Raw genomic sequence first — 17,707 nt, 5'->3', positions numbered from 1 at the left:
CCAGATGTCCTATAAAGCCCATTGAGCCTCTTTGTTTTTTGTTTTTTTTATAGATTAAACCAATTAAAAATTTTTTTTTAATGTTTATTCATTTTTGAGACAGCATGAGCAGGGGAGGGGTAGGAAGAGAGGGAGACACAGAATTGTAAGCAGGCTCTAGGCTCTGAGCTGTCAGCACAGAGCGCAATGTGGGCTAGAACTTACGGACCATGAGGTCATGTCATGACCTGAGTTGAAGTTGAACACTTAACGGACTGAGCCACCCAGGGCCCCTCTTGTTTTTTTATACATTGAATGGCTAAGATTCTTTAGCTCATGTGACATAATCTTCTGACCCCTCACCATTCTGGTTCTCCATTTTTAAGTGGAGGGCATAAAGATTAGGACTCCTGGTTTTAGAGTAAAAAAAAGATTACTTTTAAATCCTAGGTCTGTCTCATTAACTGCTTGACCATGAACAAGTTAATTTAAGCCTTTGATATTTCCTTTGTAAGGTAGAGAATGTTACCCAGCTTGCAGAGTCCTTGTGAATTGAAAGAACACCCGGATTATACTAGTCATTCAATAAAAGGTAGCTGCTACAGCTGCTTTCATATTTGTATACTTGCTGTCTTCTGGAGAAAGCATTTTTGTGGGATAAATTGTTCATTTACAAATTTGCCAGAATTTTTGGTGCATGTTTTTTACATGTGCCCAGTTTAGTTACCCAATTCCATAAAACTATAGGATCATACTCAAAGAAAGTATAAATCTGAAGACATGTCGTGTCTACTCCTTAGTAACTCCTTTATCTTGGTCTACTGACATAAGTGGGAGCAAAGATGTTTCTGAAATAATGTAACTGCAGGATACCATTTAAACAGTAAAGTGTTCTCCCCTCCTTTCCAGAATGATCTTTTATCAGGATTTCACTTGGCTTCCCTCTATTTTACAACAGAAAATTAATAAATGCTTTGGATGCAATCTTAAGCCAAGGTCAGCAGCAGCTGCAGTGCACTTGTTTGAAATGCCTATTTTCTTCCACTCATTTCTGACCCTTCTGAATTCCGTTATCAGTGCCTGCACATTTTTGGTAACTGATTGTCATTACATTGTAAAGATGTTGCCTCATCCAGAGATGTCAGCCAGCTGAAACATACCAAGAGAAAACAAAGGACATTCCTGAGTTGGGGGAAAATGGAGCAGGAGAAATTTACATGTGTTTGACATTTATATTCTTTTGAGTAGCTTTTTCTCTGAAAATTCCCTGAACTTACTACCTCAAGCAGAAGAATGGAATCTAACTGCAAAAAAGAAAAAGAAATCCCACTTTGAAGATGGAGAGGAGGAGAAAGAATTAGAGGTCTTCACTCTTTTGAGGCCTTTTCTGGTTATGGAAAAGGACAGAATTATAAAATTAACAAGGTCACAACAGTGTTAGTCTTTGATGTGTTAGGGAATAATTCTATAAAGTCACAATACATTTATATCCTTATTTTACCAGTGCTTCTTAATAGTCTTTTTTTATGTGTCCTTTGCACCATAGTGCGAGCACAGGTGTGTTTTGAATTATTGATCATATGTAAAGGGGATGTCTTGAAGGAATGTTACTTTGCATATGGGGGTCTCTGTGTTGCAACAATAGAGATCTATTTGTATGGTGAACTTTTGATCTCAAATGGTAGAATTTCACATTGAGACTGTCTGAGAAGTCCAAGTTATTAAACCCCAGAGGCAGCACTACTACCCTGAAACCTCAAACTTTATTTTACTTTCTAACAAACAGTGCTCATCAGTCGGTGCATGCTCTGAAGAGTAAGATGAACAGAAACTAATTTTCTAATAAAGAATTGGCAAAAAGGATGATCCTTTTAGATTAATACATTGCACACAACTTTGAGTACTAGAGGTTACCTCTGTATATGGGAAATCACTGATACCTTCTTCCATTGTCTAAGATCCTCAATATCTAAGAACTCAATACTTGGATTCATGCTATCTATATAGTTAAAAGCATTTAGCTTCTAAGTGTTTAAGCAGTGAAAACCTTTTTGCACATAAGGTTTCTCTGGGTGACCAGCACACAGAAGATAATTTTAAAATAAGATTCTGGTTGATGAAAGATATAGCCTGAAATCTGTCCCTTATCATCTCCTTCCCCCTGATGAAGTCCCTGCTGCATTTCACCAGTACCCCAGGTGCTCCAGGAAACAGTTTGCAAGACACTAAAGAGGCCAGTGAAACATTTGCATTATCAGAAGAGGATCGCATTGGCTAGACGTGACCTCTAGAGGTCAATTTAAGTAACACAGTTATTAGGAGATAGGTGCTCTTCCTGTAGTCTTTCTTTTCAAGAAATTTATTTTTCTCCAGAAAGATTTGATGATTTTTGAATTTTTTATTTCTATTATCATAGAACCCCAGAACATTTTAAGAGTGTGAAAGAGTTTAATAGGGATCATGTGAATAGTTTTCTACTTTTTCATCTCCCCAAATAGTTCAGTGTTATTTCTCTCTTATTCTATCCACTCTGATGCAGGCATCACTAAAGGGTATATTTGGCCTCTTGTGAATTTCTTTGAATTTTAGTCTGGGTTCCATGCAATACAAGAGATATAGCTGACTGGTATAAAATCTGTGTGTACAAAGTGAAGTGAAAAACTTTGTCTCTGTTTATGAAATGTATGGCATATTGGTATAGGACTGCAAGGAAGAGGAGGATGCCCCAGGAACCACAAAATTATGCATGTGTCTGGAATTTGAGAATGATCATTAGACCTGGGTTTAATGAATCCTAGTCAGGAGTGTTTTAGTTTGAAATGACTCAGACACTGGCATACACAAAAGGAATTTTTTGGTTGACATAACTGAAAAGTCTGGGAGTAGGGCGATCTTCAAGGTTCACATAATATCCTCCAGTTTCTGTCATTCTTGCTTTCTGTGTGATTTTTCTCTGAGTTGGTCTCAATTTTTCCTTCTTCACATTGGATTTCTCCAGACATCAGATACAGGGCTAGTTGTGGGGAAAAGCATTGCTTGCAACAGTTTCATGCTTTTAAACCAACAACCCTACTTAGCAACTGCAGAAGTAAGAAGATAGTTTCTTTTACTAACACCAGATTATACCATTCCAGGGAAGGGTTTTCTTGGCTGGTTTGGGTCACATCCCCATATGTGGGCCTCTCAGTGGTTAGGAAGTATGAAGGTATTATTTTTAGTCTTGTATCCCTGTCAGAATATTCTTAGCATTTACCCCAATTCTCTGGAGATTTTCATTGACTGAGTATATTCTGGCTGAATGGTACTTTACTATTTTACTTCTCTGAAATAATACCTGCACTTTTATGGATCCCACCAGAGCTTTCATCCAAAGATTTTGGCAAAAAAAGACCTAGAGTCTACTTGGGATGGCTCTATTAGGAAGAAGAGGAAGCAAAACTCGAAGCAAAACCAAACAAGAAGTCTGAATAGGATGAAACAGCAATATAGTCTTCTCAACTCAGTAACCCAGAAATGGCAAATACTTAGCATGTGGACACTTGCCTTACTGTGCTCATGGCAGATATTATTAATCAATCATTACTGCTATTTCTGGTAAGCCCAGACCTGGCCTCAGAATCCTTTCAGAAGAACCCTCTAAGAACTCAATACTGATATGCAAAATAAGCTTGTTTACCATCCCTGACACAATCCCGAATTCTCCATACTTTATCATTCTGTCTTATTCTCCAACATTAAGAACCTTAGGGGCATATTGAAAGTTCTAAAAACAGGTGAATATAAATTTCCTAGTAGGGACTATGTGTTGGAATCAGAAGACAGTGCTCCAGCTGTTTCGTCTCATTTGAAAGAATGAGGCAATTGGTTATTGGAAGAGACATAGGATGATGAAACAATAAAGAAGCTTTGGATGTTTTATTTCTGTTCACTTTCATCTAAAATCTATCCTTAAAATACTGTTACTGGATGCCTGGCAAATTTTCCTTGATGTGAAGAAAGAAGCCATCTACCTCCTACACAGCTTACTATCCACATTAACATGATCCTACTATTATACTGTCTTCATCAATATAACTTTACTCTTTCAGAAAAAGCTCGCCCAAGAAGATACATATAATGAATGATTTTATGTTGCATTCTGACGACCCATCAACTCTCCAACAGAAAAACAAAATCTTTTGGTATTTTTTTTTTTTAGCATTTATTTATTTTGAGAGAGACAGAGACAATACAAGTGGGGAAGGGCAGAGAGAGAGAGATTCCCAAGCAGACTCTGCACTGCCAGTGCAGAACCTGACATGAGGCTCAAACTCATGAACTGTGAGATCATGACCTGAGCCAAAATCAAGAGTCAGACGCTTAACCGACTGAGCCACTCAGGCACCCCTCCAATAGATAAAAAATATTAAACAAGTTTATATTTTAATACCCTTTGAACGTGTCCCTTCAAAATGCTCACTATACTGTGTCCATCAATATCAAACTACCATATCATGATTCTTACCCAATCCTAACTAAGCTCCCCACATTGAAATTCATACTTAAAAGTAGACATTAGGTAACATAAATGTCTCCACTTTGTTTTTCCCAACTAATGAGGATATGAAGACTCTTTCAAGGTAGTACTTTCCCACAGTAAGAAGAAACTCAGTTTTGTCTTAGGTTGTTTGGGAGATATTTGGGGGGAGCCACTCTATATGACAATGTCAACAGCTACTGAGCTATGTAATTTTAAGTTCGGGTGAATACAACCAACATTTTGTGGATGCTGTTTATGTGTAATCACTTAGAACTTCAGTGGAAGGGCTCAAACGATGAGTAAGACAAATCTCCTGTTCTCTGAATCCTCACAAAGTGATGGAGGCATAAAAGCAAGTAAGTGCCATAATAAAGTAATATCTTCAAGATAGTTTTCTAATTTTTTTTTTCAACGTTTTTTATGTATTTTTGGGACAGAGAGAGACAGAGCATGAACGGGGGAGGGGCAGAGAGAGAGGGAGACACAGAATCGGAAACAGGCTCCAGGCTCCGAGCCATCAGCCCAGAGCCTGACGCGGGGCTCGAACTCACAGACTGCGAGATCGTGACCTGGCTGAAGTCGGACGCTTAACCGACTGCGCCACCCAGGTGCCCCAATATCTTCAAGATAGTTTTGAGGGAAAGAATTAACTAGGGTGTCTCCAAAAGCTTCTGGAGGGTGGTGTGTTTGAATTTTGTGCTAAAACAAGGCTAATATGTCAAAAGGGGAATGGGTATGGGGGAAAGCATCAATAGTGAAGAAATAGCATGAACCAAGGGCAAAGAAGTAGAAAAGGTCCAAGTTTGTGCCCAAAATGCCAGTAGACACATGTAGCTGGTATGAATAGTGAGGAAGGAGGCTGAAAAGTTGGATACAGATCAAAGCATTATGTACTTGGAATACCAAAAGAGAGTTCTGGATTTTATTCTGTGTACAGTGAGTACACAGATTTAATTCTTATATTTTTAAATTCTTTCTTTCTTTCTCTTTCTTTTTCTTTCTTTCTTTCTTTCTTTCTTTCTTTCTTTCTTTCTTTCTTTCTTTCTTTCTTTCTATTTGTTTGTTCGTTTGTTTGTTTTGAGAGAGGCAGAGACAACACGAGTGGAGGAGGGGCGGAGAGAGAATCCCAAGCAGGCTTGATGCTGTCCAAGCAGAGCTTGATGGGGGCAGGGGTGGGGAGGGTAGGGGTGGAGCTCAGTCTCACGAATCCATGAGATCATGACCTGAGCCAGAATCAAGAGTCAGGCAGTTAACTGACTGAGTCACCCAGGCGCCCAGAGTAGCCTCTATCTCACCAACTCTGTTTCCTCAATCGAATATCCTTTAAGATCTGTCATATCTCTCCACAGCTTGCTTTTGTTCAGCTTCTCATCTTACTCTGTAGGTATGGCAGTGCTATTAGATGTCTTACTCCCTGTTGTCCCCTGTCCCCTTGCTTCCTGCTTGAGACCCTTGGCCCTGCCCCAGGGCCCCCTGCCTCTCTTGCCCTCACTCATGGTTTTTCGTAATCGCCTTCTATATGTGTGTTGTCTTCTTTCTTTTCTACCACAGCTCATCTTTCTCTTCAGGTCGATGAAGATGGCATCTTATGTCCACACACAGGACCCAAGGGCAAGACCTCTTTTTTTTCCCCCCTGCCACTTCAAATTGAAGAATCCCATGGATGGACTATGGTTGGCCAGTCTTGGCTTGTATGTCTGCTCATGTCTGGATTGATCATGCTGGCCAGGGGTGTGAGTGCTAATAGTAGCAAGACTTTCCTTCCTTCCTGTGGCTGGCAACCCTTTCAGAACCATAGAGAAATAGGCACCAATGTTGGACAAAAGAGAAACAATTCATGTTCACTTTGTGATTATTATAGCTCCATTTTATGCATGAAGAAACTGAGACCCAAGATATTAAATAAGTTTCCTAGTCGTAACCTGTCCAGTGTGAACTAACCTCAAACCCATTTCTTAATCTCTGTGTGATGCCCTCATTTTCTTACCAGTTTCAAACGACCAGTCTGCTGCAGTCTCTATGCAAATGTAACCAGGGATTTTGGAGAGTATTTTAATTTTTTTATATGGCTTACTTATTTTTGAGAGAAAGGACAAGCGGGGGGGGGGGGGGGGGGAACGAAGGATTTAATGCAGGCTCCCCACTGATAGCAGAGACCCTGACGCAGGACCCGAATCTGCAAACTGGGAGATCATGACCTGAGCTTAAGTCAGTTACTTAATAGGCTGAGCCACCCAGGTGCCCAGGAGAGTATTTTAATTATGATAGTTTATCTAGTCTGCCCCCCTCCGACTCCCTTCCTTCCACTTGCTTGTTTCCTTTCTCGTTTTCTATGTTCCTAAGAAAATAGCTGAGGAGAGAGAACACAACTCTTACCTAATTACATTCTTCAGTTTACCTTTCCTTTTTTTTTTTTTTTAAAGAATAACATTTGAACATTTGTTAAGTGCTGAATGTCTTAACAGTGAAGTATCCACCTGCCCGGGAGCCAGGGTCTACCTGGGAAGCTTAGTGAGAGATTCTATGAAGATCAGACAAGAAAATGATTCTGTTTAAAGGAAGAGAGAGCAATGCCAGGGGCTGAGCATTCTAATGTCTAAGTAAATAAGCAGCATATCATATTTTTGATCAAGATTAAAATGTGAAGCAGATGCACCATGTGTCAGAACAGAAGAGAAAATACCAGTTCACGTCTGAGAGCTAGAGAAAAGCACCTTTAGTAAACGATAATTTCTTTTTATGTTAGAGAAGTGGTGAATTGCCGTTCTTCATTTTAATGTGTCTTTAATGGATTTATATCTAAATATAAAAGGAATAAACGCACATTTGAAAAAGTTTGGGTAAGTATAAAACAGTGAATTAGAAGTAAGAAACACTAAGCTTGAGGGATCTTTCTAGGCCTTTTTTTTTTTTCCTATTGTGTGTGTTTACATGGTTCAAAACATGCTACTGTGTTAATTTTTCATTCTATGTTTTTCAGTTAACATAAAATTGTAAGATTTGCTACTGTGTCCTGCCATTCACATTCTTAGAAAACATAATTTTTAATTACTATGTATTGTATTTTGGTTGTACTATGATAATTTATTATTTTTCCGACGCTGGACCTTGATGTGGTTTTAAGCTTTTTCTCAGCCTCTTAAGGACTAAATCTGGTGCCTTTGCCCTTTGAGTTACTGTTTTACCTCCCACTTCTATGATATGAATGTATAATGGACATGAAGCCTAAAATTCAGCCTTTTGAGGAATATTTGTAAAATGTTAAATCAATCTAGTTCCAACTCAAGGGCCATGTTCGTCTAGAGCTGACAGAAACAGGGAAAGTTGAGAATCGAGACATTCTTGAGGCAGGAAAACTTTGTTTTTTAAAAAAAAAAACACTTCTTTGAAACATTGCAAACTTTTATTTAAAGGTCAGGAGCTTACATAACAAATACCCATTCAGATTTACCAAACCTTAACATTTTCTTACATTTGCTTTAGCTATTTGGTTTGTTTGTTTAAGAAACCAAACCATACAAATACAGTCTGAGCTCAATTTTTCCCCTTTCCCAGAAAGTAACCACAATCCTAAAGTTGGTAAGAATTCTTCCTGTCTATCTACTCATATTTTTTTTTACTTCCTTTTTTTCAGATATGCAGGTATTCACAAATGATAAATAGTATTCTTTTGTGGATTTGAATTTTTTTATTTTAGCGCTGTCAGGTTGTATGTATCAACCTTATGTTTTACTTCAGATTATGTTTTGGGATGTTTAACTGAGACTCTGTTATTTTAACTACTGTGTGATATCCTTGTTATATAAAATACTATAATCTATTTACCCATTGTCTTACTGATGGGTAGCTTTTCTCCTCTTTTGTTTTTCTGTGACAAATCGGTGCTTGGTAACTATCTTCGTGCATGTCTCATTTTGATATGTGCGTTTTTCTCCCGGGTGCAGACCTCCAAGTGGGTTTGCTGTGTTAAAGGACGCACAGCCCTGCAAACTGGCTGTCTACTGCTGGACCTTTTCCCATAGTGACGGTAGCCTATTACTTCCTACTGCCCTTGTACGACGACTACTATCTTTCCTCATCCTTGTTCACACTTCGCGTTGGCAGATTTCCCGTTTCTAGCCAATCTGAGGGGGATGCTGTGCTATTTATTTGAAAATTAAATTTGCATTTACTTTATTACTGGTGTTACTGGTGTCATGGAGCATCTTGCCCTCAACCTTTTTTTTTTTCTTCCTTTCCTGTTGTATTGTCTGTCATTCACTTCAAAAAATATTTTTTTAGTGTCCATTTTATTTTTGAGAGAGACAGAGTGTGAGTAGGGGAGGGGCAGAGAGAGAGAGAGAGAGAGAGAGAGAGAGAGAGAGAGACAGAATCCGAAGCAGGCTCCAGGCTTGAGCTGGCAGCAAAGAGCCCGACACAGGGCTCAAACTCACCAACCAGTGAGATCATGACCTGAGCCGAAGTTGGCTACTTAACTGACTGAGCCACCCAGGTGCCCCTGTCATGCACTTTTTAACTTACAGGGCCTTCATAAATTCTTTGCTGGGTAAAGACTTTTTAATATCTTTTTTGTTTCAGTTTGTGGCTTGTCTTTTTAGTTTATTTATGGAATTATTTGTTGTGTAGAAGTTTTAATTTTTAAATGAATCAACTTGTGAGTTTTTTTCTTATTGTTAACATAAGAAATCCTTTTTATTCTGTGTAAAAGAAAACATATTCCTATAGTTTCTGTTAAGCATTTTAAGGTTTGATGCTCCCATTTAGATCTTCATCTCTTGAAAGTATATTTCATAAATTTTCTGAGGCATAAATTTAACTTTATTTAATACTTTAATATAGGAAACAATGTTCCCATTATCATTTATTGAATACTAGACACTTTTTCCTACCACTTTGAAATGCCACTTCTGTCATACACCCAGTTTTCCATATACTTGTGCATTTGCTTCTGGGAAAAACAGAAAATTCTCTTCCACTGGTGTATTTTTCTATCTCTGCTTCCATCCAGCACTATTTTAATCACTGCAGCTTTATAGTGACTCCTGCTATCTGGTAGGTAGACTTCTACCTTATTATTCTTCAAAATTGTTTCAGATATTTTTGGCCCATTAATCTTCTATAAATTTTAGTATCAGCTTGTCAAGTTCCATGAGAGCTCCAGGACTTTTATCAAAATTGTATTAAGAAATAATAGATTACTTTGGGGAAAATCGACATTTTTATGATATTGAATCTGCCCATGTAAAAGCATGGAATATCTCTCCATGTATTCAAGATTCTTCTGTTCTACAATAACATTTGGTAATTTCCTTTAAGTAGAATTTATGCATTTTTGGTTAGATTTATATTTAAGTACTTGACAAATTTCATTATTAGGTTAAATGGGATAGTTCATCCTATTATCTTTTCTAATTGTCTGTTGCTAATGTGTAGGACACTATTCACTTTATTTTGAAATCATGTGTCCAGGAAGTTTGCTGTATTCTCATTAACTTTATTGCAAAGGACTGTAGCATTTTAAAATTAACTATAAATTACTTTTCTGAATCTATCAGATGATCAAATGTATGTTCTCTCTCTTTCAGTTACTGTGACGAGTTACAGTGATATCTTTTTAAATGTTAAAACATCTTTTCATACCTGGAATAAACTCTATTTGATGCTGGATATATTTGCTTTTTTATGTATCACTAGATTCGATTTGCATTTTGTTTACTGTGGTGCAATTTATGTAATGTCATTCACCATCTTAACAATTTCAAGATGTAAAATTCAGCAGTGTTTAATAACACTCACAATGTTGTGCAATTATCACCACTGTCTAGTCCCAGAGCATTGTTATCACTACAAAAGGAAATCCTGTACCCATTAAGCAACCACTTCCTATTCCCCCTTGTCTCTAGGCCCTGGCAATCATTAATCTACCCTCCATCTCTATGGATTTGTCTATCTGGACATTTCCTATAAATGGAATCATAGAGTAAGTGGTCCTTTGTATCTGGCTTCTTTCACTGAGCAAGATTCATTCACATTGTAGCATGTGTAAGTACTTTTTATGGCCACATGCATATATACATGCATATACCCAATTTTGTTTCTCCATTCATCAGTTGAAAGACCCTTGGGTTATTTCCATCTTTTGGCTATTGTGAATAGTGCTGCTGTGAATTGTTTGTGTACAGGTTTTATTTGAGCAACTGCCTTTAATTCTGGTGGATATATATCTAGGGGTAGAATTACATAGTCATATGGTAATTATATATTTAAAGGGTTGGGGGAACCACCAAATCATTTTCCACAGTGGTGGCACCATTTTATATTCCCATGAGCAATGTAACAGGGTAAGAATTCCTCCACATCCTTACCAACACATGTGCTTTCTATTTCTTTGGTCATAGACATTCTAGTGGGTATGAGGTGATACCTCTTTATGGTTTTTATTTGCATATCCCTAATGACTATGATGTTGAGCATCTTTTCATGTGCTTCTTGGCCATTTGATTATTTTCTTTGGAGAAATGTCTATTCAAATGTTTATCCTTTTTTAAATTGGGTTGGTGATTTGTTGTTTTTGAACTGTGTTTTTAAATATATTCTGGATACTAGATTCTTATTGATATATGATTTAGAAATATTTTCACCCATTTTGGGAGTTGTCTTATTCCTTTCTTGATAATGTCCTTTGCATAACTAGTTTTTATTGTGATGAAGTTCAATTTATCTATTTTCTTTTGTTACTTGTGCTTTTGGTGTCATAGGATTACGGATACTTTGCTAAGAATTTTGCATTTATGATCATGAGAAATGAAAGTTATATTTTGGAAACAAAGTTGTGCTGGCATCACAAAAAGGATAGCTTCCTCTCTTTACTATTTTCTAGAAAGTTTTGCAAAAGTTTAGAATTATTTCTTCCTTATATGTTTAAAAGAATTCAGTGATGAAAACCTGTGGGCCTTGAGTGTTCTTGGTGGGAAGTTTACAATCATGGATTCAATTTCTTTAAGCAGTATTAAATTATTCAGAATTTATATTTCCTTTGGTCAGCTTTGGTAAACTGCTTTTTGAGGAATTTTCCATTTCATCCAGATAGTCAATTTATTAGTATAAAGTCATTCATAATATCCTCTTGTTAACATTTTTATATTTGTAGATTCTGTAGTAATAACCTCACTTGACTTTAAATATTGTTAATTTGTGTTTTCCCTCTTTATTCCCTTAATTTTATAAATTATTATCAATTTATTACTCTTTTCATATTAATCTTTTCATAAGAGCAATTGTCCAGGTATTGTTTCTATGCATATTTGTATTCTATTTCATTGATTTCTGTTTTTATTTCTTAGCTTTGATTTGCTGTTCTAGCTTCTTGTGGCAGATGTTTAGGTATTTAGATTTCGGGCTTTTTTCTTTTCTAAAGTATGAGCTTAAGTTTACAAATTTTCACATAAACACTGTTTTAGCTGTATCCATGCACCCAAACTTTAAAAATAACAGCTTTATTTAGAGATAATTCGCATACCAAAAAAATTGTTTTTTGAAGTGTACAATTTGGTAGTTTGGTATATTCACAGGGTTGTGCCACCATCACCACCATCTGATTCCAGAACATTTTCATCACCCCAAGGAGAAACTCCATATCCATTAGCAGTCACTCTCCATTCTCCCCATTCCTAGCCCCTGTCAATCACTAATCTGCTTTATGTTTCTATAGAGTTGCCTATTCTGTACATTTCATATAAATGGCATCATGTGATATGTGACCTTTTGTGTCTGGCTTTTTTCATTTTACAGAATTTTTTTCAAGGTTCATCCATGTTGTAGCGTGTATCAGTAAAACATTCCTTTTTCATTACCAAACAAATAATATTCCATTATAGTATGAATATTGTTGATACCACATTAATTTTACCCATTGACCAGTTGATGGACAATTGGTTTGATTCTACATTTTTGTCTGTTAGAATAATGTTGCTATGAAAACTGGTGTAACAATTTTTGTGTAGGCATATGTTTTTATTTCTCTTGGGTATTCACTTCCAAGTAAAATGGCTAGGTTAAATGGTAACTCTGTTTAATATTTTGAGAGAACTGCCAAAGTATTTTCCAAAGTGCCATCCCAGCAACAATGCTATGAGGGTTCTAATTTCTCCATATCCTCACCAACACTTGCTATTGTCTTATCTATTATAACCATTTTATTGGGTGTAAAATGGTATCTCTTGCTTTTGAGTTACAATTCCCTAATGACTAACGCTATTGAACATCTTTCAAGTGCTTGCTGGTTACTTTTATATCCTGCTCAGAGGAATACTTGTTTTAAACCTTTAGTCAGTTTGTAACTGGGAAATTTATTCTCTGTTCTTTATTTCCTACCTTTTTGCCTGCCTTCCTCCTCCTAGGGTAACCTTTCTTCTATGAGATCATCATTTGGTAGTTTTCCCAGAGGTCTTCTAGAGGGTTTCCCATCTTCTTAGTCATTATGTATGTAAAATTTTGTGTTAATGTTTTTTCTGCTTTATCTCTAATGGCAGTTTAGCTCTGTAAACAATTTTATCTTGATAATTGTGTTCAGCCAGCACTCTACGTGATATAAGCTGATGGTGTTTATTGTTATCTCTTTGTGCATTGTAACCTTTTTTATGTTTATCAGATAGGGTTTTTTTCTCTTCATACACAATTTCTGCAGTTTTATTTAAATATGTCTACATATGAATTTTTTTTTTATCCTGCTCAGTACTCTGCATGTTGAAATTGAGAATTCTTGCTTATCTTTTATTCTAGAAAATATTTAGTGTGTATATTTTTGAATATTCCTTCTCTAACGTCCTTTTCTATCCTTCTGCCACTCCAATCAGACATATATGGGTACCTCTAATGTATCTAATCCGTCTGTCTCTTCTTAATTCTTTAAGAATGATTACTCCTTTTTCATGCACTCTAGCTGAATTCTTTAATACTTTTGTCAAATTTACTGACTCTGTTTTTGACTGTGTCCATTCTGGAGTTTATCTGTTCCATTGACTTTACTTCATGACTACTTTTTATTTACGAAAGTTACACCTGATACTTTCATATATACAGATAACTTTTCTTTTTGCTTCATATGTCTTCTTCCATTTTAAAGATATTTTTATTTTGAGGATCTTATCATTACTTATTTTGAAGTCTTTTTCAGACTATTCGATAATATTAATTCATCTGAATTGAATTTTGTAAGTTGTTGATTTATTGTTTGCCTATCTTCCTGTTAGTTTCTGTCATATGTTTTAGAGATTTTTCCCCCCTCAGCTTGAGATTTTTGTCTTAGTGATTTTCTCTGACTGAAATGAATTTTTTTTCTTTTAATCTTAGCTTCTCTAGGACCTATAAAGGTTTTTAGTCCAGAACTAGGTTTTATATTACTTGCTACGTCACCCAGAGCAACATCAAGGAAATTCTGGATACTTCTAGGTACTGGTAATGAGGCAGTATCTAATCTTTTTAAGCTGTAGAAAGGAAGTTTCTCATTCTATTATGAAGATAGCAGTCAACTGCAGGCTTTTCTCCTCTCCTTTACCTTTCCTGTCCTAAGTTTTAAGCAGTGAGCGCATGGCCCTCAGGCAACCTCTGTCTCTCTGGTCCTGGGCCTCAGCAATCCTAAAGTGTTAATTTTATATGCTTTGCATTTTCATTAGTTTCTGCTTTACACTATTTGTCTTCTTTTAGAGATCATTTTATAACTTTTCATATATTTATTTATATTTAATTTTGATAGGTGTTTAAATCAAAGTGTAGGGGCACCTGCGTGGCTTATTTGGTTAAGCATCTGGCTGCTGATTTCGGCTCAGGTCATGATCTCCCAGTTCCTGAGACTGAACCCCACATCGGGCTCTGCACTGACAACGCAGATCCTCCTTAGGATTCTCTCTCCAGTCTCTCTCTCTGCCCCTCCCCTTGCTCATGCTCTCTCTCCCTCTCTCTCTCTCTCTCTCCCTCAAAATTAATAAACTTAGGGGTGTCTGGGTGGCTCAGTCGGTTGAGCGGCCGACTTCGGCTCAGGTCATGATCTCAAGGTCCGTGAGTTCGAGCCCCGCGTCGGGCTCTGTGCTGACGGCTCAGAGCCTGAAGCCTGTTTCAGATTCTGTGTCTCTCTCTGTCTCAAAAATAAATAAACGTTAAAAAAAATTAAAAAAAATTAATAAACTTAAAAAAAAAATAAAGTGTGGGCCTTAACATGTAAGCTTATTACATCACCTTGACTGGATTTTGAAGCACAGGAATCTCTCCTAAGTTCGGGATTCTTTTCCCTGGGATCCAACCTCATTTGGTAATTCATGATATGCCATATCTTGGCTTCTAAAATTTTAGCCCTTTCTTGGCATGGTGTAGGATGTAATGTCTGTGACTACAAGTGGCCTCTGACTTCTGTCCCTTTTTCATTAACCTTATAGGATCCCTATACTCTCCTTTCTTGTCAGTCTCGAAGGCACTCCCTGTATCCTTCAGTTCTTTCATTATAGTCCTTGATGGTTGATTAAAGAAGCCATTCTTAGCACCTAAAAAAATGTACTCCTGAGGACAGATTAATATTCACACCCTCCTGGCAGGTGAAAGGCAATAATTACATTCCATATGTCTAATCACAGAAGAAAATGAAGAAGAACAAAGCACTAAGTGTTCAGTCTTCCTAAGTAATGAAACTAATGATGTGCCACACTTTTCTAAGAACTTTGTTTCCTCTGCTGAATATTTTTATGTGCCTGACTTTCCATTAAATCTCACCTCGGATGTCATGTCCTCAGGGAAGGGGTTAATAATTCAATTAACTGTACTTTTCAGTGTCTGGAAATTATCTTGATTGTTATTATATTTCTGTATTGTCCCTTCCTACTAGATTGGAAACTCCATGACAGAGGAGGCATGTCTGCCTTGTTGTTTCTTATGATCTCCAAATACCTAAAAACATGTACAGCACTCAGCATGTATTCATTAAATACTTGGCCAATGAACAAGTGGATTAGTTTTGTCCATGATTCAGAGCTGGTCACTCTGATGATAGTTTACAGAGCACTGTGTGACATCACCAGATGTGAAGGTTAGTGGAGATTATTCACCTGACACCTTTATTTTATAGAGGAAAGAGCTGAGGCTTAAGGCGTAACATGCTTACCCAACTTGTGGCTGGAAAGAAAATGAAGTTGATTTTCTTTCATCCATGCTATATCAACAGATTCTGAAAGTAGGGTTGGAGCCCCTGCTGAATGCTGGTGCTCAGCAAATATAGATGCACTGACTAGATTCTAGATTGACCTCTGTTACTTTTACATATGTAAATTTGGATAGTCAAGTCTTTGTGGAACTCAGTTTCTCTATTTGCAAGATGATATGTGTCTTATTTTATAGGGTTACTGTGATAATTTAGTGGGATAATTAAAAAAAATAATGTTTATTTTTGAGAGAGAGAGGAAGAAAACTGGGGGAGGGGCAGAGAGAGAGGGAGACACAGAATCCGAAGTAGGGTCCAGGCTCTGAGCTGTCTGCACAGAGCCCAATATCGGGCTTGAGCTCATGAACCATGATATCTTGACCTGACCTGAAGATAGACACTTAAGCAACTGAGCCACCCAGGCACCCCTAAGTGGAATACTTTTAAGGGATTATTTGGCAATCCATGTGGCGATCCTGCTTGGCAGTCGCAGAAAGAAAAGGAAGCATAAAAGGAAGGTCACTGCCCTTGTGCCAACTGCACTTATTATGAAGACAGAGAGATTGATGTTCAAGATTTGGGGCAAGAGACATAAGACCTAAAGAAAGACTTAGCAGACAAAGAGAAAATATGAATAGAGGCTGGTGATATAAACTCACCATCATGGCAGTAAGAGTTGGAGAGTGGGCCCCTTTCTGTTTCTCTGTGAAAATAGTTTTGTAACTATCAGAATCATGATAGAACTGCCAGAGGAATGAAACCAGTAATGCAAAATTTTTATGTTAGATATCTGTCTAGGATGCTGTGAAATCACCAAATTTTCATCAAAATGGAAAAAGAAAGGAATTCTGAGTGCTTTGGTTTAATTTATCTAACATTCATTGGTAATAGTTCATGTTTCCCTGAGTGTGGTGGATGTCATGGGGCAGTCTGGGTACCTGAGTCAGATGGGGATCTGGAAAGAATAGGATGGGTCAGTGGATGCTGAGTAGGCCAACCATCATGGTCTTCTATAGCATGGATTAACGACTGGATAGTTTTAAAATGGAGAAATAACTACTGGAAAATGTCCTGATTTGACCACTAGGAAGTCAATGGCAACCTTTTTAGAGAGCAGCATCATATTAGAGGAATGAGCAAAATTTAGATTGGAGGATATTTGTAAGTGTGCAAACTGAAGAAAAGAGTATAGACTATTTTCAAGAATGTGAGTGGTGAATTTTCTTGAGGTGTGCAGAGTTGAGAGAACACTTTTGTTATAAGGAAGATTTGTTGGTAAGCAAAATATGGCAAAATCTAGGGGGAAAAAGAGGCTCAAGGAAAAAAAAATGTTTCTTCAAGGAAGAGAGTAAGATACACATGCGATGCTAATGAAGACTAAAGAAAAAAACTTGAGTGGGGAGAGTTGAAGGTATCAAGAACCCAGTTTGTTGAGATCAGAATTTACTGGTATTCTTTATAAGGGAATCTGGTTTTAGATGCTTAAATACACATCTAATTGACACCAAAATCAACATCCCTCCTCAATGTCTGCACCCATCAGTCTGTTAAGTGCCTTTTCTATTAAGAAACATATTTGGTTGGAGAATATCAATTTGGCCAGGGGGGTAAAGATGAGGGAGATAAATTAGTTGGACCAGATTACAGGATATCTCAGAGTTTGAGCTTTTAAAGAATAAAGAAAGATCTTTGTGGTAACTATCCATGGTACTAGAGTCGGGGTTAATTATTGGGTTCTGGGGACCTTGGAGGATTATCTATTATGGAGTCTTTACAGAAAGGAGAGGAACAGTCAGATGTTGGAGGAGAAATCATAAACTGCAGTATCATGAAAGCTAAGGGAGGTGGGTTATGGTGCCTAGAAATCATGGGAAGGATGGCTTGTAGATATATCAAATCTGTATGAAACTATTTGAAATTAGAGAATATAAGGTCTTCTAACTTGACAAAAGAAATCTGGACTGTTGAGGTAGGAAGGAATTATGTGCATTCGAAAGATGAGAGTGAATGAAGGTAGCAGTGAT

This window comes from Panthera pardus, unplaced genomic scaffold (genome assembly GCF_024362965.1).
Source record: "Panthera pardus isolate Hobbes unplaced genomic scaffold, ASM2436296v1 HiC_scaffold_2, whole genome shotgun sequence".
Classification (NCBI taxonomy): domain Eukaryota; kingdom Metazoa; phylum Chordata; class Mammalia; order Carnivora; family Felidae; genus Panthera; species Panthera pardus.
The sequence above is the reverse complement of the archived record's forward strand: the minus strand, read 5'-3'. Positions refer to the sequence as shown.